At 39.3% G+C, this 24,120-nt stretch overlaps 1 protein-coding gene across 3 annotated transcripts in view; it reads left to right on the plus strand.

The window, feature by feature from the left end:
• Positions 1-12,924: 12,924 nt before the first annotated feature.
• Positions 12,925-24,120, plus strand: part of epha3 (eph receptor A3) — a 161,487-nt gene continuing 150,291 nt past the window's right edge. For 2 of the 3 annotated variants that reach the window (XM_055015324.1, XM_023264561.3), the window contains exons 1-2: positions 12,926-13,051; positions 13,680-13,809. The gene's annotated coding sequence lies outside the window, so the exon portion shown is untranslated. Of the gene's footprint in view, positions 13,052-13,679; positions 13,810-24,120 lie in introns of all 3 variants that reach the window. The other variant, XM_055015325.1, reaches the window with a different exon arrangement.

Consider the following 24,120-nt stretch of genomic DNA (forward strand, 5'->3'; position numbering starts at 1 on the left):
TCAACAAAGTACTCAACAAATATTTGAACATCATTAAAGGGAAATCCAACTTTTGCATGACAATCTCTAATTAAAGGACATTTATTTCCAACGTAAATGTGTGATATTCATCCTCTGGAGCTTTCTCTTCACATCGTCTTCCACCTGGACTGGTTTGGTCGGGAGCATGTGCAACAAATATTTGAAAAACTGCACTTTAACATCAATGAATGACACTGCAGTTTAATCTCTACATAAATGAGACTGAGTCTGGATGTGCTGCTCTGTCATTAACTCCTAAGTTTAGGGAAAGTTCAAACAAAAGAGTTCAGATAAGACTTGAGAATGAGCTTATTTTGAACAAACATCTCGGACTTTCTGAGCTTCAGCACCTCTAGCAAGATATTTTAACAACAAGCAACTCAAGAGATCCAGAAGTTGGAGAGAGTTAGCTTTAGCTGAGCCAAAGAACATGTGGGACGCTAACCTAGCAAACATTTCAGACTTTTCTCTGTGAATTCTGAGAAATAATTTCCTATTTAATGACAGAGCTACACATCTTAACTCAGTCTCATTAAAATAGACTCTAATTCAGTGTCATCCATCCATATTAAAGTGCAGTTACCCAAAATGTTTGTTGCATGAGCTCCAACTAAACCTGTCCAGGTAGAAGGCCACTTTGACAAACAGGAAGTGGAAGATTCCAAGCAGATTTATAGAAGGGGGAACCAGACTGTACTAAGTGTGGTCGAGTATAGAGGGGTGTTTTGTGGGTTTTTAAGGCTGATAATGATTATTAGTGAGACATTTGGAGTCGATATTCATTTGCAGTAAATGAAAGTATTTAAAATCTTGGGAGTTAAACTTTGAAGAACACAAACTCTAACAGAAAACTTTGTTGATATGTTTTTGTTTTGTTTACAGATGTTAAGTTAAAGGAGTTTTATTCGTTATGTATAACCAATCAAATCACTCCAGAAGACAGAGCGACCACAGGTAGATAAAGGTTCAGAGCCAAAGTAGCGCCATTTTTAAATGTATTTATTACCGTAAATCAGTAAAAAATAAAATACTGATAATCAGTAAATCAGTCAGCCCACAATTACTACAATTCTACAATGTATGTCTCTTTCCTTTGACTTGTTATTTGTACAATATACGATGTATATGATGGCGTTTTTTCATCCCAAAGGCTATACTATGATGTTTTCTAAGAGACATAATGTGCTACTCTGCACTCCTCCTCTGTTGTTTTCTGGATTGTACTCAGCTGCATGCCTTCGTCCACCCGGCCTCCGTTGACTCGTCCCGCCTGCCGTCTCTGGAGCTGAAGCTGGATTGGAACAGACCAAAGTACAGTCCAATCACGATGCCAGCTGCCTCTCAAAAGGCTCCTTCATCTGGTGGAACTTCTTCTGAAGGGAAGCTGAGCTGGTCCAGCAGAATTTTGGAGATGTGTTCCAGTGGTTGGTGGATGTGTGGGGAGATAGAGAGGGACCTTTGAATTGTTCAGAAAGGAAAACAGGAAACCCATTGGCAGTTTTAGTTTAGGGTGCTACTGTGGTGTGTTTTTGGGTTTTAAGAGGTGAACAGGAAGAGTTTTTTTTCGTATTGATTATCTTTTACTTTGTTCCTGGTTGGAATGTCCATCAAAGTCAACATGAAGTTCACTTTTAGTTCTGTTGATTTATTTTTATTTTACTAACACTCATTTGCTTTTAACCCCCTCACATGTTGTGTTGTTGTAAACTTACTCTTTCAAATAAATTCTCGTCTAACCCTCTGGAAACCAGCGTTTGGACTGTTTTTGTGTTGCTCCTCACCTACTGACAGCTGTGGACTAAAGGCTATACTGTGACGTTTTTAGAGCGACATGCTATACTATGATGTTTGTTGGGCGACACGCTATACTATAGGCTTTTTTAATTGACATATTACTGTGACTTTTTTTGTTTTAGTTTTTTTGTTTTTTTAGCAACATATAAGAATTCGAACAGTTTTAAAAGTTACTATGCTTTTACTTGTGCAATGACATTATTATTCTATGGCATTTTTTAGACAACATATTATACTCTGATGTTTTCTTGAATAACACACTATTTTGACAATATACTGCACTATGACATTTTTTGAACCACATATCATACATGACAATTTTAGGCAACATCCTATCATTTTGCGCTTTTTGAACCACATAATAATCTATGTTTTGTGCTTTTTTCTTGCCAACATGCTGTACTATGAACTACAGGCCATACTATGTTATTCTTGAGTAAAGCATACTATACTTTGACATTTTCTGAACTACATCCTATACTATGGCATTATACACAGAGTGCTTTGGTTACATCTTGATTTATAATCTAAATTTTTTTTGTTTTGTTTTTTGACGGGATTACCACAGACCTGACTGTGAACACCGTCAACATCCACCTCAGGGAGACGCTGCCTAAGATCTCAAGGCTGCTTGGTCGTGGTCTTTCTGGCACATACTCTTCAAAGATGAACCGGGAAGTTTAACACTGATGGAATGACACCAGGTCTAAGCCGACAAACTTCCAATTCCTCCTCAACCCATAGTCTCTGGGAAACCTACATGGAGTAAGAAAAGTAGACAGAGAAATAATTAAGTCTTTACACAACGTATTAAAAAAGAAATCATGCTAAATAATTAAGTACAAAGAACCGAATTCGCCAATATACTGGAGACCAGAGCTATTTAATTTGATAAGTATAACCTCGTTTAGTAACATTTCTATTATTTGAGAGCAGTCCTAAAGAACTGCCTGTAATCCCAATAGGGCTGGGCGATAAATCGATTTTATTTTATTAGTGATTATCAGTAAGTATAAGTAAAGAAAGTTTTGTAGTGCCTTATAAACTCAGTAGTTTACAGTGTTTTTCTTATTCACCCATTCACTCACACACCAATGCTGGTGGAGCTGCCACGTAAAGCACTCAGCTGCCATCAGCAACTTCATGTTCAGCATCTTGTTCAAGGACACTTTGGCATGTGGGGGTCGAACTGCACAGCCTGTAATTAGTGGACAACAGGCAATCTTAGTCACACCTGCCTCACATGAACATCATATGGTCAACAGTTAATATGTATCTTCAATACTGGATAGACATAAAACAACATTTTCTCTGACAATAAGTCCTACAATAGGTGGGTCAATATAAAATTGTGGGACTTTTTGTAACATAGTTGACAGATATCATAGTTGACATTTTTTGCTGTTTTCAGGCCTAAAATCAACATGGCCACCTATAACCAAACCCCACATGACATTTTTACAGAAAGATTCTTCTAAAATATTATATATACAATTGAGTAAAATTGAAAGTTATTTATAAAGGTATTGTAGTAAACCTGTTGACATGCGATAAATCCACACTTAACTCACACACTACTTTATATTAAATAAGAAAGCCTTGGAGTCTTGCCAGTCTTTTCTTCAGGAGGAAATGACATCATGTAGAGCAGATCATGTGATCTGGAACACACTTCCTTGAGAGGTGTTTTTGTAATGGGTAACTTAGTTGAAAATGATTTCTTGGACACAGATACAGTTTATTTTTCATATAAAATTTGATATGTTGCCAAAAAAGAAACATCTGTCACAACTATCTCAACTTAATAAAAAGAACACAATCAAAACTACTTTTGAAAAAGCTCATTTTATTATTGTTTACCTAATTAGAAAGTGATTGTAATTAAATTTGGACAGTTATCTAGTAATATCCATTTTTTATTAATAAGTGATTGTTTCCATAATAAATACTTATGGAATTTGTAAAGACATGATCATAATGAACAAAGAAAACAGTTTGTTTACTTTTAATAAAAAATATATGCAAGATATATCCCATGGACTTCAAAAGTCCCTCAATTATATATTGACCCAGCTGTAATTTCAAATAAATAAGTTTTTTCTTCAGTTCAGGAGCAGGTCTTGCAACATGATCATTGTTTATTGATTTTCTTTGCTCAGTTGTGCTTTTTTATATGTCCACATAAGACTTATGATGTATTGCCTTTCCTTTGGTAAACATCACTAAATAGACATTTAAACATTACAGTAAAAGCTGAAACTGACAAAACACCAATAGATAAAGATAAGCAGCAACATGAAGCTACCAGCTTGGAGGGCAAGGTGATCTCTGTATGCATCCTGATATGTTTTCTTTGGACTGACCCAAACCCTTTCACAAATTAAAAAAAAAAAAAAAAAAAAAAAGATTAACTTGATAATAAATCTCCCTGTTGGCATGAAAAAAAATATTATCTGAACTGAAGAATAAAACAGAGCAAGAGTCACACGTTTCCAACAACAGTGGCGGTGCTGCAGAAGGGAGCGGAAAATGCGATAATGACTGAGAAGACGTGAGAATGAGGAAAGTGTTGGCTTGCAAGAGGTACATTAGAGGACAGGACAGATGTAGGGAGGCGTTGCTGTGCGGTAACAACAACATAATCGACTCAGGAACACTGAACGCTCCCCTGTTACCGTGTCCTCTTATCCTTGTGGCTCAGCAGCAGCCTTTGTTATTTCTACAATAGTGGCGTTGCGCTGGCATGTCATCCTTTCACGGTCATTGTTTCTCACCTTAGCTCAGCGACGAGGGAGCATCTCTCTGCGGAACAAACTGTGACCTCTCGTCACATTCGTTTGTTACTGAATTGTTCTCTTTTCTTTCTTTGTGTTTGAACCGTTTTTTTCTGTACAAATTACAAAAGTGCTATTATGTAATTGAGTGCTTTGGACAGAGCAGTTTTTTGAAGTGGATGAAAAATATCTACCAGCAACAAACCACTTATTCAAACAACTAAAATGAGAATATGAAATGTAAAACAATCAACAGACACCCATGTTCCGGACTGTTGATCTTTCAATTATGTGTTGAGTTCCATATATATGTGTGTCGGTTTATTTTGTTTCTATTTTTCTCTGGCCAACCTTTAGCATCTCTTTCTTGCCCATTTCCTCTCAGCCACATCACCCATGTGGTATTAGTGATATCTCTGAGTCAGGGGACCAGACACATTCAGTCGCACACATACACACTCATGCTCACACTCATTACAGAGCAGCAGCTGGAGTCTGAGGCAGTATTAATCCTATTTCTGCTTGTTAATGGGATTATGTCTTTTAATTAAAGGCAAGTGGAGAGCAATTATGAGCAGTGAGAGGATGTGACACAGTTCACTGTCGTGTCATCATGTCAGTTTTCAAGGTGCTCTCAGGCAGGTGGACTTGGGTTTAACGCTGCTTCAGTGTTCTACATATCGCAAACAAAGATTTCCTTTTTGTTATCCAGAATTTATCTTTATTTTTTGTTTCTTTCCGTTTCCTATTGCCGTTAATTCAAAGTTTGCTATGTTAGCCTACTTCTGTATTGCTTTGATAGCTCAAGTGTATAAAACTGTAAGTGCAGGCATGAGAGTTTGCAGTCATATCCATTCCTGTGCCCCACATGAGGAATGCCAGTCACCAAATCGAGTGGGTGTGCGAGGAAATTCAGTTACCTCACAGGGGAAGCTCCATCACACGTTTTTATCATTTGCAGATTCGTGTTGCAAAACCCTGGTAGGGAGGTATTTAAACGGAGGCCTACTGGGGGCTGAGGAGCAGCTGCGAAGACAGGTGAGTGGCTCAGGTGATGGGCTGGGGTGAATACTCTGCGGATGCAAACTGTGAACAGGTCTGGGTGGGTGGGCACATCTGGAAGAACAGGAGAAGGATAAAGGATAACAGAAATTAAACAGCGTAGTTAGATGCAGCTGAGGAGGGATGAAAGGATGGAGCAGCTGTTGTCCTGTCTGCCTAAGTGTAGTTGTTTAGCCCTTGTTAGGTTTTGTTCTCTTAAAAGCTCAGATGCAGGGAAGAGATGGAGTCAGACAATACAGCAAGTGTCATTTATTCAAAAACAAGGGATACAAACTACAGTTCCCAGAGAAACTCAAAATACCGGAACAACAGGATAACGACTTTAACTAGAACTGATTATTGCCTCTAGTGGCTGGCAGACCCACAACAGGTAATTCCTGGGCAGGAGAACTACAGCTTACACTAGCTCAAATTACTTCATCAAGTTCAGAAAACAAAAGGCCGATTAAGGAAGCCACCCAAACTAAAGTGTCAAACTAGACACGCAAACTAGAAACTCGAATGTTTTAAGTGGAATAACCAACAACTAGGAAGCTAAGCTTTAAGGCTATTGGAACTCTAATTCAGAGCAGGGGTCCTGTAAACAAAAAAACTACTATAGCACTTTTATCCTTTAAGAACTATAAACACTAACGGAGTCTGCTCGGACGGGTACTCAGCTGGCAACTAGGAGGAATGGCTGGCTGTGGCTCGACGATAGAATGGAGGCATGGATGTGCAGCTGCAGCGGCGATGGCTGGTGAGGACAGGAGCTGGTAGTCGACGGAGGAATGGTTGGAGAATGAACCGGGTGACTAATCCAGACGGTGAGGGAAGGCCGGCACGCAGGTGGGTCCGAGGAGTCCAAATCTGGGAGCAGTCTAGGTTGAGAGTAGAATAGACACAAGTTACTAAGGTTCTTAAAAAATAAACAGCAAGACTAACTGTGTAAACACTAACTAGTTGCTTTTTACAATCTGACGAAGACTGAAGAGAAGAGTCAGGTTATAAAGTGATGTAGGGGTGAACTGATTGGCTCTGCACATCTGCTCCCACTTCTGCTGATTGCTCAGATGAGAACTGTCTACACCTGCCGCTGCTGTCTGCTGTCACTCCTTCCTAAAAAGGAAACACACACAAGGGGAAGGAGGGGCCTAACCAGGACCTGCAGAGGCAGACCTAACAGCCCTATTTCATTTTAACTGCTTTCTACCAAAAACATTGTAAACTATAAATTAATGTGACTATTCCCTTGGTTTTAGGATATTCACTTACTGAATATACACATCTAAGGAACTGTATCTTGATTCTGTATCTCTCATCTGTTTAGCACAGAGTGTGCTCCTTTGTCAAATTAATTACGAGACATGATCAATACATGTTATATTTTGCTCTTAAATTGTTACTCTGCAAATTATATTGTTAAGTAAACCTTTTTTTTTTTTTAACATGCTCCAGGATATTGGAGTTTCAATTATGGACAAGGCTGTACATCTTGCATGAATATATCTTGCAATGTGGGGTCAGTGGGATGCAAAAGTTGGATGTATTTTGATACCATCCTGCAAATAATCAGCAATTAGCATTTGGCAATACTTAAAAATACAAGACATCCTAACATCTAAAATGACAAACTATTTCGAACTCTGCAGTGTTTCTAGTTTAGGAAATTGATGGGAATTTGTGGCTTTGGAAATGTTAACTTCTCTGCACAAAAATGTAGATTTCCTTGAGCTGTGTCCTTCCATTGAAGCCATGTTCAAATCACCCTCAGCTGGATTTGACAGACTCATCATGTTTGTTCAACTAAACCACGCTGCAGCCATTATTCACCTGTTCTAAATACGGCTGTCTCAAGTTTCTAGCAGAACTGAGGTCACAGATGGCAGGACTGTGATAGTTGGAAACATGACGTCAGAACTAAGTGAAGGTGTCAGAAGTCAAATAGTTGTAAAGTAAAGGGAGGCTTTATCAGCATCAAATCAAGGTTAGATTGGTGGTTTCTAAGGGGACAATGCATAGCACTCTCATACACTTTACAGAAACTAGATCAGTTGCATCCAAACCACGATCATGCAGAACAAAAGTGAGCAAACCACCATAAGATCAATACTTACAGCTTTGCTGACTGAGAGACAGAAAAATAACTTCTTCACAGAGATAGAACTTATGAAATAAAAACCGCAAGACTTTTATCAGCAGAAGTCCTGCCGATAGAAGGCTGTGTAGTAGCGGCCTCAGAGAACGAGTAGTGTCTCTAGTCTTATCAGGAGGGGAAACAAGACCAAAATGCATGGGGTGGGCTAAAGCATATCAGTATTTCACAGTGGGATGACTGGAAAAAGAACACTTGTTATCAGGTTTTGCACAAACTTATAGAGTCCATGATAACTCAAGTGCATATTGTCATTAAAGAAAAAGGAAGGCAAACCAGACAGTAAAGATTAAACCTTTCATTCAAATTGTTTAAGATATTGTGGCATCGTGCTAACTTTGTACTCTGGTCCTCCATTGTGGAGATTTTGGGAAACAAGGAGCCATTGAAAACTGCAAAGGATATTCATTGGGCCGTTAACATGAGTTGCTTGCAGCTTTCTGTTTTTAAATCTGACAGAATGTGAAGACAGAATTTCCCTTCCTAAAACAAGCATTTTGTAATGTTAGGGATCCCCATCCGGGATATTAGCCAGCTGACCTAATCACTGACACATTCCTCATAACGTCCCGGCACGCTGGTTTATTCACGTGTGTGAGGCTGACATCTCAGCAGTTAAATGATGGATTACCTTATGGATCATTATGACGATGATAGTAGGTAATTTCAGTTTGATGGTCAGCCATAATTATTAGAACCAGAGTGAACAGATGAGGAGTTCAATCAAGCAGAAGACAAGACTCAGAGGATGGAGGCAGAGGTAGAAAGACAGCATACCTCAGGAAACAGGTGGTGATGCTGCACTCACTGCTCTGCTGCCGACTGGGGAGTGAAACCTTCGGTGCAACGACTGGGATCTGTTGATATCAGACATGTAAAGTCTTCATGTGTATGAGAGTAATTCCGTCTCTGGAGCTATAACTAAATAATTGTAGCTTTGATAAACATTTCTGGAAATGGTGTTTCACCTCCCTCAAAATCAACTGAAAGAACAGACCAATCCGACATGATGTTAGTAAAACTGCATCGTGCATAGCTTGACATTTTAGATGTGCAAGCCATATACTTACAGACACAAACCATTTCATCTGGTTTGCAACAACTATTCCAGTCTGAACATACAAAAAACAGAAAAGTAAACAAATCAGCATGCATGCAAGAATATGTTGGTGATTAGGTCAGCTAGCAATATTCTAGATGGAGGTCACTAATGCACTTACCAAAATGGACATTCTAGGTAGCATATTTCTGTGTGAGCAAAAGCAAGGGATAAAAATCATTCATCTAAAAGTAAAGTTGTTTTGGAAATGTCCAGGTAGCTCATGCTAGTTCCCCTAAAAAAATGCAATACATGCACTTGTGCAACTTCTCAGTTTCTCTCCAACAGAAGTGCAGAGTGCAGAGTTAGCATATCTTGTACCGCTACAATTGTCAAATTAATGGATTAGATTTATATAGCGCTTTTCTAGACACTCAAAGTGCATACAATTAATGGGAAATATGACAAATTTTTAAAGAATGGAATTCTACTTTACAGTGATATTATCATTTTTGTAAAACTTTGTATTAAATTAGCAACATATGCAAAAATAGAAGTATTTTTGATAGTGGTCTCAGAATATTCCTCCTCAGTGTCTAGTGTATATATAATATATTTCAAATGTGTTGAAATGAGTAGCTTTATTTCTAAACTCATGTCTCTGTGTCCTTGTACTTGTGTTCATTGAAACTCTCTTATTTATGTTTGTATTCAGAAGCATATTCTTGCCATATATTCATTCTGGCACCTTTCCACAGTTTGACCGACATCAGCCTCATCACACATGCAGTCTAAAGGTTTGGTTTTAATGCCTTTGATTGGGATCAATCTAAGGCATTAGGCTAATTTTTAATTAGATTTCTACATAGACCATGACCCTGACATAAGAGAGATGAGCAGTCATCACACAGCAACTTAATTAAATATCTCATTATGTGACTACAGCTCCTCAGTTGCTTTTCGTGACAGGATGAACTTAAAACGTTGCCATTAATATGTCTATGGGGCTGGGATGATTTGCCCTTCACTGTGTTCCACAACATACTGATTGCATTAGCAAGGTGAGAACTGGCCCCCATGTTCTGTTTCAATGCATCAAAATCCACTTAGAGGCATCTTAAAGGGGAAAGTGACACTGGAGTGGAATCGCAAGCTGCAGCTGTAACCGTGGGATGGACAGAGTTGGAGAGAGAGGAGAGAATTACTCTCCTTCAATCATATCTACTGGCTAAAAGCTCACAAATGTGTTAATGCAGGATGTGCATTGCTGCACTCAAAGCACATATACATGCAGATGGACACATAAAAACACACGTAATGCACATATAGAAAGACTCTTTTTAAAATCACATTCATATATGGTACACTAACATGCATGTATGTAAAATCACGCAGAGATTCACCCATAACTCTTTCAGGTCTCCTCTTAGCACGCTGCTCTAATTACCCATAGTTTCAGACATGATTCTGTCTTTATCCTCCTTCTCTCTTTTTCTTTGAGAACAAGGGAGGATTTTGTACCAATTAGTCCCAGCAGACAAGCAGCCAGCAGCCACCCAGCCAGCCCTCAGGATGATTAAAGCCAACACACCTTGCACTCCTCCTCCATCCGATTAACATACAACCATGCTGCAGGCAGCGAGAGACAGAAGATGCTAGGAAGAGAAAGGGTGTGCAAAATGAGGGGAGCAGGATGAGAAGGAAGGAAGGAGAGAAACAGAGAGCAGGTAGAACATTCACAGAGGTGAAGGTGGTGAGATGGAAAGTGATCTGTTGAGTCTTCAGCATGTAGTGATGTTTGTTTCTGCTTCATTTCTTGCAATCCTCCATCAGGAAAGAAGGATCTCGATTACTTACATAGGAAAATGAAAAAACTTGGAACATGTAGATATGTGTGGGACGGGGCCACATCTTGCTATAACTTTAATGTCAATATAGAAACTTTATCAGCCTTGAGGGCTCATGTGAAGGGAAGGTCTTGGAGTTTCTGTGTAGAAATAAGGTGGATTAAAACTGCTACTTCAGACAGTCTTTCCATGGCAACAGATCTTAATATAAAGTCAAAACATAATACATGAAAAACACCTTGTCCGTTGTTATTTTCATCCTTCAGCTTGACAAGGTGTCGCTTAACGTGACACACAATTCATTTAAACTTGGCACGACGCAATGCAGCTATTAAAGTATTGCGTTTTTACAGGGAGAGCTGTTTGTGTTGATCACGCTTCACTGTAAATGTTTTCATATAATACTCTATAAACTTTTCATTACCACCACAGGGTGGATGTTCTGTAGAAGACAAACTAAATTACATAGATGGAAGGTCTGCCTCATTTTCACAACGTCAATACCAAATAAAGGGCAAGCAGATATTACCTGGACAATTAGAGGATCACAGTCCTTGAGCCGGCTCCTGTTCCATTACTCTTCACCTGAACTAATTTCTCTTAGTGTTCCAGAAAAGGTTAAATGCTACTGGAGTTTCCAGTACATTGGTTAGGTTTTATTTAGCTTCTGTGAACCGTAATTTGCTTATCAGCACTGCATAAAGTAAGCAAACAAGTATTGAGTTTCTGCTATTTCATGTTACTTTAAAATTTGCATCCAAGTTTTTCACCCTCAAATTTAGCTTTTCTAAATAATATGACTTAATGCAATCAGGTTCCACAATGAATGTACCACAAAGACCACTGATGTTCCAACTGTGCTTTTCCTGCTAAAGCCAAGATGCCTGCAGAGCAATGATTTAAGTATGAAGAGAAAATTAAGCAGAATGAAGCTACAGGGAGCGACAGGAAGGATTTATCCAAAATATGACCTTTATTTCCCTGATCCTTTCAAAATCATCCTATATTATTTATCTCTGCATTTCAAGATTAACCTCCTAGTTGAGGCAAACTCATCCCCCTCCTCCAATTCGCTTTATCTTTCCCACCCGCTCCTCCACATCTGTCTTAATCTCATTACAAAAGTCAATGGCCAACCTGCTTGGTCTACCACGATAAACAACACTATTACCCCACACTGACCCCCAGCACTGTTTACCTTGTTAACAACATGGGGGACCCCAAACACGCTCTAATTTCCTATGCTATAGGCTCCATTTGTGTGTATGTTGTATGTGTGTGTGGTCACGCTGGGGCTGCCAATGACAGTGTTTATCCAGTTGTCCTGCATTACTGTCAGAAATGTCTGAGTTTGAAGTAAACAAGGTGAAAGTCGTTCTGCTGATCGACTGGATGTGGAGGTAGAGTGTGGGAACAAGAAAAAAAACAGTTCCTGTTTCAGGTCTTGTCCCTTAAGAAAGGTTGAAATGGATACGTTAAACACAATTAAAGTTTTAAAGAGATTATAATGTGTAAAACAATCATTATAACTCCTGAGGGAAATTTTGGTTCTTGAGCTGAGAAACACTGCACTATGTTCACCAGATAGTTACTAACTTTATTTGTCTGCATTTACACACTGGTTTGAAAAACGCTTTTGATCTCTATAACTAATTTCTTCTTTCAAGACAACTGTACAGAGGGTGAATTTTATATAACTCATCCTTTTGCGTGTTATTAATACTTAAAATTATGGCTACTGTGAGTGAAAGATGACTGCCATCATGGGAAAGTAAATGACCTGAAGATGCTTACCTGACCCTCCTAAGCTCCACTGCCACCCCACCTCTTCACTCAATTTTGAATTATCCGGGCATTAGGAGGAATCTGACACGGCCAAGATGGCTGGAGCTTCAAAACTGCTGCACAAAAACCTATGAGAGACTTCATGGAGATGTAACCCAGCTGGAAAAACAGGGTTGAAATAGATATTATTTGTTAATAATTAAATTATTGAGCTCTAAATTAATTATTTAACTTCACTTAATGTCATTGTTAAATACTAAAACAGTGTTATCCTGAGAATATTTGTTTTATTCATTTTTCCCTTACTAAATTTAACGGCATTTTTTACAGTGTTAAGAAAAAGACGCGTTTGACATTTTTTACAGTGTCGCCGCAAGTGCGGAGCGAGTTCTCGCGATGCTTCCCGTGAGCGGCAGACGCTGCTTATCCTCGTGGAGTTGAGCTGTCAAAGTTGCAGAAGGTAACAGTTTGACTGAAAACAGACGCAGTAGCCAAACTGTTAAGAAATAACAGCGATATGAGAGTCATGTAAAAGCTACCAAAATCGCCAGAAGTTCCGGTTTCGTTCGTCGTTAATGATGCTTCACGCGTATTGGTAAGCTAATTCACCAGCTTGTTTTCTTGTGTTAGCAGTGAAGGTGTTTAGCTGTATAGCATTTATGCCGTTTTTTAACTTTTGTTTATGGATGTTAAGTTTCAATGAGGTGATGTATTTGATGCTTATAGTGTTCATTTCATATTGATATTTACCATGTTACTCAGGTAAATAATTTTTTTAAAATGTGCATTAATCATAAAATTTTTAGTGGTTAATTGAGTAGTTGTTATGGTGTTCATGTTGAATTTATCTGTCTTCACATGGATAAATGTAGCAGCTTTCATAAAAGATAAGGTTTGCAGTTTAATATGTGAGATGGGGATATATATTAATTTTTACAAGCTGAAACGGTATTACTTTATTTTGTCTAATAATTGTTTACATATGCGGAGCATATTTGGTTAGAATGAATTAATTCTAACGTAATTTAATATTTTGATAGTTCAACTGAATAGTACCATATATTTTTCACTGTGCTAAGTATTTGTAAGCAGTAAGTACTTAAATGTTGATGCTGTGATTTATAATGTTGTACAACAAGGTGACAAATGATTAACTTAAGAGTAATGTGAAACAGAAATGAGATGAAGGAGGACAAAGACTCTAAGTCTGTTTGTTAATGCAGGTCAGGTGTTTCTGTCGAGTGAGAAGATCCATGAAGAACTTCCACTGATTCCAGTAGATGGCAAGCCTACCAGTGTGATCTCCAGAATCTGCAGAGCCTCTTAAACAGCCGATGATCTATCTGCCTGGTGGTAAGATTTTGCCATTCTCCTAGACCGGTTGCAACTTGAACAAACATACTTACAGAGTGTACTCGTGATAACTCTTGGCAATTCACTTGTGAATAACATTATCCTACTAACTCTGACATAATGAACAGATCATTTATACATCTTATCTACCTTAACTTACACTACAAGTAAAAAATTTAAACACACCTTCTCAATTAAATATTTTTCTTTATTTTCATGACTATTTACATTGTAGATTCTCACTGAAGGCATCAAAGCTATGAATGAACACATATGGAATTATTTATTCAATAAAATAGTGTGAAATAAATCAAAACATGTTTTATATTTTAGATTAGATTGAGGTCCATCTCATCCCAAACCATCTGGATTGAGTTTAGGCCAGGTCATCTGACGCAGCACTCCATCACTACTTCTTCATCAAATAGCCCAATGGGGTCATTGTCCTGTTAGAAAATAAATGATGGTCCGACTACATGCAAACCGGATGGGATGGCATGTCGCCGCAGGATGCTGTGGTAGCCATGCTGGTTCAGTGTGTCTTCAATTTTGAATAAATCCCCAACAGTGTCACCAGCAAAGCACCCCACACCTCCATGCTTCACGGTGGGAACCATGCATGTAGACACCATCCATTCACCTTTTCTGCGACGCACAAAGACACAACGGGTGGAATCAAAGATCTCAAATTTGGACTCATCAGACCAAAGCACAGATTTCCACTGGTCTAATGTCCATTCCTTGTGTTTCTTGGCCCAAACAAATCTCTTCAGCTTGTTGCTTTTCCTTAGTAGTGGTTTACTAGCAGCAATTTGACCATAAAGGCCTGATGAGCGCTGTCTCCACTGAACAGTTGATGTAGAGATGTGTTTTCTACTAGAACTCTGTGTGGTATTTATCTGGGCTCTAATCTGTTAACTGTCATCTGTGGTGCTGTTAGCTTATGATTTCTGAGGCTGGTGACTCAGATGAACTTATCCTCAGCAGCAGAGGTGACTCTTGGTCTTCCTTTCCGGGGTGGTTCTCATGAGAGCCAGTTTCATCGTAGCGCTTGATGGTTTTTGCAACTGCACTTGGGGATACATGCAAAGTTTTTGCAATTTTCCGGACTGACTGACCTTCAGTTCTTAAAGTAATGATAGACTGTTGTTTCTCGTTACTTCGCTGATTGGTTCTTGCCATAATATGGATTCTAACAGTTGTCAAATAGGGCTATCAACTGTGTACCACCCTGACTTCTGCACAACACAACTGATGGTCCCGACCCCATTAAGAAGGCAAAAAACTCCACAAATTAACCTTGGCAAGGCACACCTGTGAAGTGAAAACCATTTCAGTGTCACCATTTCATGAAGCTCATTGAGAGAAGGCCAACGGTTTTGCAAAGCTGTCATCAAAGCAGAGGTTAGCTATTTTGAAGAATCTAAAATCTAAACCATATTTAGAGTTATTTCACCATTGTTTGTTTGCTACATAATTCCATATATCTTGCTTCATAGTTTTGATGTCTTCAGTATGTATCTACAATGTACAAAGTAGTGAAAATAAAGAAAAAAATATCAAATGAGAAGGTGTGTCCAAACTTTTGCCTGGTAGTGTACTTGACACTTTGTACTTAACTCAAAACTGAGGCACAACTAGAGGAAAGGGTCAGTTGAAACAAATGCCTTTGAAAGGACAAATTCAGAAAAAGGACAGCTTTTCTTGTGGGCCCAGTTGTTGTGTTTTTGTATGTGAATGTTTAATGTTTTATGCAACTAAACTTGCAGCTATAACACAAACTTCCATTTGTTTTTTGTCATTAGCACTTTATTTATACTTAGCTCTTCCTGAACCTAGAGTGATGTGTACTTATCCAGGAGTGGGTTACAGAGAGTTCATTTATCTGTATATCCCATCAATCGTTTCTACACAACTTCATTGTTTTCTCTGTCACATTTAAGTGCAACAGAGGTCATTCTTTTACATTTACAGTAGAAACTCCATTGGAATCAATGTGAGGTTAGGGTGGATACAAAGTGCATGACTTTCACACTTCAGAGTCCTATCTGTGATTAGATTGTAACAACAAACACTTTGCTTAGCAATAGCAAAATATTGTTTGTAGTTAAATAACACATTATGTCTTAAACGCGGTACTTTTTTCTGTATCAATGTAAACATTCTTCAACAAGATCAAATATTTTAATTGAAAGAATACAAAAACATCACTGATACTTCATTCATCCATTGTCTATACACCGCTTAATCCTCATTAGAGTCATAGGGAGGCTGGAGTCTGTCCCAGCTGACTTAGAGTGAAGGCAGGGGACACCCTGGACAGGTCACCAGTCTATCACAGGGCTACACATAGAGACAAACAAGCATTCTCACATTCACACCCACAGACAATTTAAAATCACCAATTAACTTCAGCATGTTTTTGAACTATGGGAGGAAGCCGGAGTCACTGGAGAAAACCCACGCATGCACAGGGAGAACATGCAAACTCTATGCAAAAAGTTCACGGGAAAGCGGGGATGAGAACTGGGGCTCTTCTAGCTGCAAGGCAAAGGTGCTAACCATCAAGTCAGTGTGCACCCCTATCACTGATACTTTCAGTGTTAAAATGTTTTTCATGTTACCAAATTAATTCACAAGATCGTCATTTGTTTACTGCTGTAATTTATTTGAATAGAAACCTAATATCTACGAGGCAGTATTGGTTCAAAGATAAAAAATATTTAGAAATTGTATTCATTTTCGAAAATATCTTCAGCCGCATTTAGGATATTTCCAGCCTCACTGATGAGAAGTCGAAAGCAGTTCTGTCCTAAGTTGTAATATTACCCCGATGCTGGAGCTTTTCAGCATGACGACATATTGTCTTGCATTTTTTTGAGGTCAGCTATAGCTGTTATATGAATTTAAAACAATCTGAGCCAACTTTACAAGCATAGCCCATTTTTAAATTTAAAGGTAGACTGCTGGTGATGTATTTGATTAGTGCTCAATGTAAAAACAAACTTTGATGCTTTTAACCAAGGGAATATCACTAGTCAACACCAAAGTTGAAAGTATTTGATAGAACCACCATCTGTGAAGCCTTGGCATTATTCCTCTGTGCCCACACAAGTAGGACCAGTGAGGGTGAAGGGATACGAAATACATGAAAATAAAGTCCTCACTAGATTTATAAAACAAATTCTTTATGTGTGTTCACGTGTGATGACTCACTTTTCAGCTGCGAGGATTACATGTGCTACCCAGAGCTCTATAGGGATCTATAGGGATAAGAGCACCACATGCCATAATGGAAATATGAGCTAATTAACTCACTTCTTTCCCTTCTAACCCATCCACACATTCCATGATCTTTTACACAACCTGCTGACCTGCACCAGTACCGGCACCGGTCCTGAAAGCATGGGATCAATGTTAAAAGTGCCGGTCTGTGTTCATTTCTCTACCACTGTATCTACCTGGAGGCATAGCTGAAGGCAGCAGCCGCTAGGAGCACCAGTGAAATCATGTATTTCATGGAAAATCCCTTCACAGTCTCCCCTTAGACTTGTTTTCCCCCTAACCTTACTTTGGTTTCTGCTTTCACCTTACAACTATGGTTCTGTTAAATTCGTAACCTACATTTGGGCAGTTTTTAAACAAGGCCTCACCTCCACTACTTTAACAGGGGCCCTCTCGTTAAGCACATTTGAATAAAACATGACAAGAGCAAGATTATAACACTGTGTGAAAATCCTTTCTAGTACATAGTTGTGGCATTTAGCTAAAATGTTCCATTAGGCAATGATATAAACGGTTTCTCACCTTGCTGTGGGAGGAGTCAAGGGTCATGCAGGCAGTGAGGAGAGCATAGTACACTCTGTAAGTCTAAACAGTGGCAAGATTTATAATGATGACTGCTGCATTTGCTGTCTTCTCTGTGATGAGATGTTCAGGCTTGAAACACCTCGCTGATTTCATGAATAGCATTTTAGTGAATCTGGTGTGTGCATGTGTGTTTCAGTGTGTAACCATTTCAACTCCAATGAGTGATACATTTTATTGACAATATTGTGGCTTTCACTTTTTAAATTCCTCGTTTCCTGCTATCTTGAATTAATGTGATAGTACGGCCACCCAAGTGGGCATCGTATTGCCACACATACATATATAACCACACCTGTCCCACTTTAGAAAGACGGCTGATCAATGTGTGAAGTCACTGAGGAGTCATGCAAAGATTTTATTGCACAGATGTTCAGTTATGACTAAGGGCCATGTGGGTGTTGATATCCTCGCAAGAATGTATGACAAATATTCTTCAACGGAGAGGGCATTTTTGCTTGAAACAGCTGCTTTTTGATTTTAGTACAAGTTTTCAGGTGATACACTTGAATCGGAGTTAACAAAGAATGGAAATCTAATTGCAACACGTAAAAGAGAATGTTTTTATTATAGCCAGAGCAGTAGTTCCCAAACATTCCTCAGTATTTTGACTGGTGACTCCTTATGGCCAAGAAATGCATAGAAGTAAGACCATGTCACGGGACGGAAACTGTATGCCTGTGCGGTGTGTATGAATATGTGAACATTTTAATGTGAGACAAACATAGACACTCATACGTGCACAAAACCCTGAGGTTTATCTTTGACCCCTTGTGAAGAACCAACCCCTGCACTGACAGTACTGTGTCCCGAAAATGATGTTCCCATACAACTTAAATGCGTTCTTAATACTTGTCGGGGGGGACACATTTTCTGTCAGATTATATTTGTTTTTGTCATATCACAAATATATTTTCAAAAACATAAATATTCCATTGCTTCACTGTTACTTATTTTCAGCCAACCAATCATATGTTAGGTGGGAGCAGCATCAACGTGCTGGTAAAGATGCGAGCTGTCCAGGGTGTCTCCTTCCTTCACCCTAAGTCAGATAGGATAGACTCCAGCCCCCTGCGACCCTACAGAGGATCAAGCGGTGTATAGGTGATGATGGATTATAACAAATAGAACAGAGTTGTACAATAGGGACTGAAGAAAAGCAAATAATTCAGTACGACATTAAATAACAATATAAAGTTATGAACATATTCAAACTGACTTAGCTGGAAAACAACAAAGAGATTTACACTCTAAGGCCAGTGGTTGCCTTTTAGATCCCCATAATGACTTTTATCTCATGTTTAATCACTACAGAGACATCAATGACAGCAGCAGTTTAAACAGCAGTTTGAAGTTTAAACTGCTACATTTATGCAAAAAAAAAAAATCTTTAAACTACATTCCATGATACAATAGCAGTAGTGTATCAAAAATAGTTACTGCAGTGAGTTTTCTCCTCGGTCATTGCTGCTAGCTGACGTGAAAGTCATGATGACTCGGCTTCTACAAGTCCACACATGTCCTCCCCGATGCATCCTTAATAAACTAGGTGGAGCAAGAACACATCCGGCCATATCCTTTGTACTTGGCTAGATGTGGACAGAAAATTGGAACATTATATGGGCTGTGGCTGAAGATATTTCTAAAGTTCACAAGAACGCAAGTATGGACAAGTATGCACGTTGAGAAACAGCCAGTGAAAGGTTTCATTTTAGCACAAGTCAATATATTTTCCTGAACCTGATCAAGTCATTTTGTTGCCTAAAATTAACCAAATTTCTAATATGTTATTTTTATGACGGTGTCAACCAAACCGTGATATACTCCTAAAACTAAGCAGTTAGTTTTCAGAGTGCCTAAAACAAACTACAGAGTAAGTGAAAACGCAAAATATACAAGTAAAAACCAAACCTAAGTCTAAGAATAATAATCCCACATAATACATGACCCATAGTCTCCTGCTGCCTCCCCTCTGGCCTCCTTACATGGACTGGAATCCTTTCCTACAACGTCATAGGTGAGAAAATATGTTTGTTTAAAAAAATGCAATTGCATGTCTTTCAAAACCTAGATGAGAATGCAGGTTAGTTGTATAGGGACTTCATTTTGTGGAGGCAAGGCTGTACTGAGAACCACCAAGTATGGAAATCGGTGTGCATTTTAATGTTTGTATCTCTGGAAACAAATTTGTTGCCTAAAACAACATTCTTTAAGTAAGCATGGTATTAGTGGGTGGCACGAAGACCGTGAATATGTATGTGTGTGAATTATGCTATTCTTAGCTTCAAATCTTTGCAGACATTAAACATAAATCCAAACTTATATGCAGTGTTGCAATTAAATTCCCGGTGCTACGCCAGTTCTGTCAACTAATGTCACAGACTCCATAACAGACTATTAGTACAGTGATGCTCCTTTGCTTATCTTTGCTGTTACTACAGACGTGAGACATGCAAGTGCAGCTTCCTCCCTGACGTCTTCATTTGGGAGAAATCATCTTCCACGCAGCTCCCGACTAGGCTTTCATGTCTTTTCTTGCATTTTTGTATCAGCCCTCCTTGGTTGTCATGCGTGGTTTACTGTCAACTCGGGCACTTTTTTCATTGTGAAGAGTACACAAATGGCTGGTAGACGTCAAACACAGCCATACACACATGGTCTCAATTGTGAAGTGCACACCTTCCATAGGTATGTAGTTTAAAATGATGGTGGGACTCAGGACGTTAAGAGCACTCTGTCATATTAATGGATGTGTGTAGGCTTTGGGATTTAATAAATGTCTAAAATAAAAAATGTCTTCCTCGCGAAATTGGACAGTACACCAAGAGATGTATAATCCATAATTGTGCACTAATAAACAAAACACTGAATCGGCAGCAAGTTTAAATTCTGTCCATGTGTGACGATGATCAACTACTACTTTATCAATAACAAAATAAAGTCTTGACCGCTGTAGTGGACCTCAGGACCTCAGCTAATATGTCACTATCTAAAAGGTGATATAACTGTAGCTGATAAGCTGTCACTGTGTAACAGCACACCAGTCTGATGTGAAGAAAAGCACACAGTTTGAGTTACCATTAGAGCCTGACTCGGACTGATCCTGTCTCCATGTCAGGGGTGATTTGTTATTAGAATAATTTGATAAAGTTACCAGCGCCGTTATTTCATGTGCACAAATGCATACAACTCTCTCTGGCTTGTATAGGTTTTTCTGCTGTCTGATGATGCAGGTATTTAAAAACAAAATGAATCAGGAAAAACTCCTACAAACACCTGGAAGCAACAAACTTAACTTTGGCTTCTGTTGATGCCATGGGAAAAGTAACCTAAGCTGTAAGTCAGTTTTTAATTGCAGCCAAGTTTTATTTTTGTGGACGTTTCAGTTTAATAGATCGGTCTAATAGATTTGCAGTTGCAGAGAAAAGTGAATGAGACAGTGATGAGTGATGAGTGCTGTGATCGTGGAACATCAGCTGTGTCTTTCCTGTTATCTGTGATGTTGTTGTACTGATATTGGTACTGAAGTGTGGAAAAAGCCTTCCCTAAATCTCTTCACCAACTTCAAAGTGCTGTTACCCGAGCGTGCCTTGGTGCACTTCTGACTTTTGTAGTGTTAAAAAAAATAAATGCTACAAGTCTGAGCTAGTAAGACTGCTGTTGCAACTTTTATGGAAAAACGAAACACATTCAGTTGCCATCAGATTAACAGAAGGGAGTGCATGTCTGAAAGGGCTTTAGGAAACACTGCATCTGGATTGACGTCATGGTCTGATAAATATCTGGTTGTTAAGTGACTATAATTTCTCAAAGCTGCTGGCCTAAACTTTGGTAGAGATGAGGAAGTGTGACAAACATGGCAGTCACTTTGAGAACTCTCATGTATTTATGCAGGCAGGCAGACCCCAAACTCTTAACATATTTGCACTCCTTTACACATACAGGCATGCACACATTGTGAAACACATGCTGTGCTGCCTGGGAGGACCACTCTATCAACAACCACGAGAAGTCTGGGCTCTCGTTCTGCTTACTGCCCAATCTGGCAGCACACTCACCATCAGCCCTGCCATCTGCTGGGTTCTCAGCAGCTTGTTTAGAGGTTAATAGCTTCATGATCCCTCTATCAGTCCTGCCCATCGTCAAATGGCTAATTTTTCCTATCTGGCAATGACTAGCAAACGGCCTGTGGCGCAGCCTCCTCTGTCCCCTTACAGCATCATAGGAACAGCAATCACGGCTTGTTACCGGACATGCGATATCAGACCTGAATAGATTCTACAAAGTGCGCAGCCACAACAAAATGACACATCTGGAGCCGTTGGAGATGGATCGATATCCCATTCTCAGAGGTATCACATTTGTAAGGGCTGTATCTCTCTTAACAGCCTACAGATCACACTTGGAAAGCTGCTAAATAATGGCCTTTCTCTCAGCTGACAGCTTGATAATGAATGAAATGAGACAAGTATAAATGCATACATGTGAATTTCATTTAGTTGCATGGATGTGTGTTTTTATGAAACAGTGGTGTTGATGATGGCTGCATGTTGAGTTCTGTGGATGTCCTTGTGGATGCACAAACTAGCGGAGAGATATAAAGTCCCTAGATAACTTCAAATATATGGATACTGTAATCTGTCCTTGTACGAAGTGCCTGTGTGTTTCCTTTCCACAGGCCTCACAGGCTCCACAGTCTCATTTGTAGGACAAGCTGTCCACTGCTGTACTAGATTCCTATGTGGAAACTGATGGAGATGCTCGGTGTTAATGTGGTAGCTGTTGGGGGTTAAAAGAGTCCAGGCACTGTAAGTCTGAAGAGATCAACTTGTGTCAGGCAGCAGGGACCTCTCCGCTCCCTGGAGGAGTCTGTCAGTTTGACTTCTTCTGAACCCTATCCATAACTGACTGATTTTCTTAGAAAAATCTCCCTACTGCCTCTCAAATTAAGTTTAAGGGATTTTTTTTTTCAATTTGACTTCTGAATGACCCCCATGAATTTGCATATTACATAGCTGAGAACTGAATATTAAGCGCTTGAGCGAATTACTGTCTCTCAGTTGATATTCCCTATGCAGCTTGAGGTAGCGAGAAAACGGGCGGGCGGGCATTTAAAACCCCTTTTGAAGATAATGTGATTTTTTTCATTTGGCTGATAAGGACATGTCATGGAATGTTTCATTATTTTGGACACTAAGCATTTTTTTTCTTCTCCTTCGTAGCTTACCGAGAGGAACAAAAATTAATCCAGCATCATATTATTGCTGGTTCAGATGAGGAAAGAGGGTGGGGGAGTTATTCACTGTGATTGCTGTCGGATTGTCTTCGGGGATCTGCTCTGATTCTGACGATGCTGGCAGACGTCAAAGCTCTTAGGCTTGGGGCCGTGAGATGACATGCTTTCACACCACTGGTACAGTATTTGCTCGTCTTTTGGAAGATGAAGCACAGTTGTGTGAATTAGCCTTATCCCATAATGCATTCTGCCATGACTTGATTTCCTGTGATCTAGCTCTCAGTGTTTTGTGGGAAATCATTCATAAGATGCATTGTTCATGTTTTATAGATATCGCGTGTCTCAAACCTAAGATGCCGACCACATGTTTGTTTCAGACCTCAGCTTTTACCTTTCAGTGTAAAGTCTCAGGTCCAAAAATGTACTGCTCAGTGAAACGTTTTTCAGTTGCATGATGTGGAATTGGGTGTCTGGTTTCATATGATTGCTCCAGCCCATGCATATGCATTATATAAACATGAAAAGGCCCGATCGCTCTAAGGGAAACTATGATCTCTCAACACATTCTAATTAAAGATTCCTCTCTCCACTCTGGCCAAAACGACTGCATTCCACTTTCTGACAATCTTATTCTCAATTTGCTCTCTAGCCGCCTGTCTGTTTTGGTATTTTTCCATCCTGCCACATAAACACTGATGTCACAGTGTCTGTTGCAGGCGAAGATATTCCAGTTTTTTTCATGTGTTCGTTTGCGTGATGATTTTCTCTTTGGTAAAAATCAATGAACAGTTCAGGGTCTTTCTTCAGGCTGAGGATGGTGGATGCTGCTGGGCAGAGATGAATGGCTGAATAAGGACACTCGGAGGGTTCCCAATCCCCTTGCACACCCCCACTTTTTTGTCAGTGGATGGAAACACTGAAATAGATTCATGAGCTTTCCCTTCCAGTAGCTTGGCTGACACTGTGCCAGCACCTGGCACCAAGCGAGGGCTGTGATTGGACGAGAGGAAAGCAGACGATGAGCAATGTGAGAAACAGACGGTGCAAACTAGCTGCGAGCACAAGTGTTATGGTATAGTGGAGAGATTATTAGGGCCAGTGTTTGTCTGCAAGTTTGGCTGGAGAACTGTAGCCTCAAGCTCAGGAGTTCATGACCTCTGAAATGCTCTACATCTTCCCCTTAAGGTTACTGAAGGTTAATATATACT

This window comes from Amphiprion ocellaris, chromosome 11 (genome assembly GCF_022539595.1).
Source record: "Amphiprion ocellaris isolate individual 3 ecotype Okinawa chromosome 11, ASM2253959v1, whole genome shotgun sequence".
Lineage (NCBI taxonomy): Eukaryota > Metazoa > Chordata > Actinopteri > Pomacentridae > Amphiprion > Amphiprion ocellaris.